Consider the following 3,338-nt stretch of genomic DNA (forward strand, 5'->3'; position numbering starts at 1 on the left):
TGGCTTCCTGGGTTGTGTGCCCATTCCAGTCCCCCCACAATTTTTTTTTCTCTTTTTCCTGAAATATAGAAACAGTTTTTTTTTTAAATTGTTATTAATCTATTTATTGGAATGGTGTAAGATTTAAATATAATTATATTTTGAAAAATAATAATGTTAAATAAGATTGAGTGGATTTGACTTTATTTAATTTATATTATTAAATAATTCACTTTTTAATATTTTACTACATTGCTTACAAAATAATTGTTTATGTCTATGTACACCTTATTATTTATTTAATTTCTATTTAAAATAAATCTGTGAGAAATTAAAAAAAAAATAACACACACGTACATAAATTATATTTAAATAGGAAATATTCTTAGAGTATCCACTGATAAAGCATTTAAAGAATACTTTCTGATTTTAGTTTATAATGATAAAATTATTTAAAGATATATTTAAAGATATGGATAATAATTCATTAAAGCATTTATTACTTTAAAATAAAAATATTAATGGGTAATAAATGCTTTAAACTCAGTATCACTTCATATAATTACGATGTTAAATTCTATAGATAAATGTAATTACAGCTTTATAATTTATAAAAATCTTTAAAGAAGTTATAGCTTTATAATTAAAAAACTTAAAAGCATTTCTTGATTTATAATTAAAATTTTAAGCTATTTATTGCTTTAGAATTAACAAATTAAAACATTTATTATATTTCATATTATTTATTACAGGAATAACTAAATACCAAAATATAAATAAAATTATGTTACGTATTTTTTTTCCTCCAATTGTTTTTAAAAAATCATGTTAATCCTCAAATTAAATTATACAACATTCAATTAGAGTTATTTTATTATAAAATAATTTCATAATATAAATAGAATTTTTTTAAATCGTCTCATTACTTAAAACATACTTTATCTCTCTAGAATTCTTTTCTTTTTGTTTCTTCTCACATCTTTCTAAGTGTTCTTTCTCCTAAGTCATTTGTTTGATGATCAGGAGGTGCCTAGACTATTACACCATCAAGGTCAACAAATTTAACCGATCAATTTTTATCTTAGAATAAGTAATTTTTTACTCTTCTTTTCCTTCCGTTCCAAATATGTTTTAGAAGAATATAGTATTTTTGCACGCGTAATCATGCCTCTCATACTTGTTCTCGGTTCATCTAGAGTTTTAAGGACTTTGTCCATTTTCAATTTGGTGTTTCGTAGGTTCGTCTATGTATTTCCTTGTGGTTCAAGTAATTGGCGGAGCATTCTTTGAGTTAGGTTTGTTTCTTGTGAGGTAAGGGAAGCAAGACCTTGTCTTAGTTGTGTTTTAGTATAAATTTGGTATTTCCATGATTTATAGATGTTTTAGTGAAATTGGTGTAATTGGGTAAATGTTATGTATGTTAAATTGATGTTTTGGTAATATGGTGTTGTGTACAATTGGTGTGATGAAATGGTGATGTTAACTACTGTTGTAATTGTGTATAATGATGATATTTCATTGTTTAGAACTGAATGCAAATAGTTGTTGATAGTATTGGTTAAGTCATTCAGGTTCCTAGCTTAAAAGAAAAGGGATTTTGGGTAGTGAAATTTAGAAATAGGTATGGAAATGTTATGGGAACTTATGTGATACTCTCATGAGGTAATTTGAAACTTGTTTGGAGGGTTAGTTGGTAAAAAATTGTGTGCCACAAAAAGAATAGTCTATATTGGTTGTTGTCAAGTATTTTTAGTGTAAAAAGAGGGTTTTGAATAGTAAAATGTTTAGGTAATTGGCATTTTTTTTTTTTGGAAGGTTAGAAGTATATTGTTACAACTATTTGGACTTGTCTAATAACTAAAACTAGAAAAATCTGTTATGGAATGGTAAATGGCTTCATAGGTTGAGTTTTTAGCCCATTTTAGAGGCTTTAAGGGTTGAAAATGGAAAGTAGGATAGCTGGGAAAAATCTGAGGTTTTGGAGAGTACTAGCAAGTGTATTTGGACTGGTCTTTGTAGGTTGTAAACTCGTTTGAGAGTTTAAAAGTTAAAATTGAAATTTGGTAGCTAGTAGGAGTGAATTTAGGTTTTCATAGGTCAATTTGGGTTTTGAGTTGTCAAGTCAACTTAAAGGTATGTTTTTAGATGTTTCTCAACGCTTAAGAGTGTTTCGGAATCATTTAAACTTGTGTAGAGAGTCACCAAATTCAAAATAGGTGAATTTAAGAACCTGGTGCAGCGTTGGGCGCACTCTAAGGGGCCCTTTGATGGAAGCTCTCTTGGAATTCAATAACGAACAACCTCCAAGTCCAGAGATGGCAGCGAAATGAAGGTGCACCATGAAGCACGAAAGGTGTTTGATGAAGGCTTCAATGAAGGTGGGTGGAAGAAGCAAGGATTCTCAAGCTCCGAAAGCCTTCCAAGGGGGAAGGAAGCTAGAGGAGGGTGAAGAAGAGGCACAAGTGTTTGAACTCTGAAAAATGATTCTGGAGAAATCTCAACAGCATTTCATTAAGTTTCAAAGTTGAAGTTTTACAAAGAGAAGAGTCCTCCTTTTATAGATGAAGGAGTGACTCAAAAACGTGCTAAGCAAGTTACTCTAAGTGTAAAAGAAGCTTGCTGAGGAAGCTATGCAGTTTGAGAGACTTGGGACGCAAGGTACAGCATGCCAGGTCAGCAATCGAAGTGAAGAAGAAGACTCTGCAGTGTTTGGCGCTGGGGCGCCCTAGAGAGGGGCGCCGGGGCACCATCTGGCTTCCTTTTGTGATTTCTTGGTTGTCCTTCTTGGTAACCTTCATTAGCTGTATGTACATGGTGTCTCCTCTTTATTAAAGGCCTACAAAACAATGTAAAGTTTATTTAGTAAAGAGAAATAGGTGTTTAGTAATTAATACTCCATAAAAGTAAAGTAGTGAGTACTCTCTCTTCCTCTTCGATTCTCTTGGACATGGCTCTTGTTAAAGGACCTATGTTGATCTTGGATGGTCCTCCATCAGTCCCTCCCTCTTGAAAAAGATCTGACCTCAGATCTTGGGAACCCTGTTGGGCATCTCCTGTGAAAGGAATTAAGTCACAAATGTTAAAAGTAGGATTGACGCCATAACTTTCAGGAAGGTCTAATTGGTATGCATTATCATTTATTTTCTTGACCACTTTGAAAGGATCATCACCTCTTGGGCTTAATTTGGATTTACGTTGAGAAGGAAATCTATCCTTCCTCAAGTGAAGCCAAACTAAGTCTCCTTCTTTAAAGATTACTTGTTTTCTCCCTTTGTTGTTGTATTCAGAATATTTTTGAGTTTGTTTTTCAATATGTGTCTTAACCTTTTCATGCAACTTTTTGATGAACTCCGCTTTAG

The sequence above is a fragment of the Vigna radiata genome, chromosome 7 (assembly GCF_000741045.1).
Source record: "Vigna radiata var. radiata cultivar VC1973A chromosome 7, Vradiata_ver6, whole genome shotgun sequence".
NCBI classification, from domain to species: domain Eukaryota; kingdom Viridiplantae; phylum Streptophyta; class Magnoliopsida; order Fabales; family Fabaceae; genus Vigna; species Vigna radiata.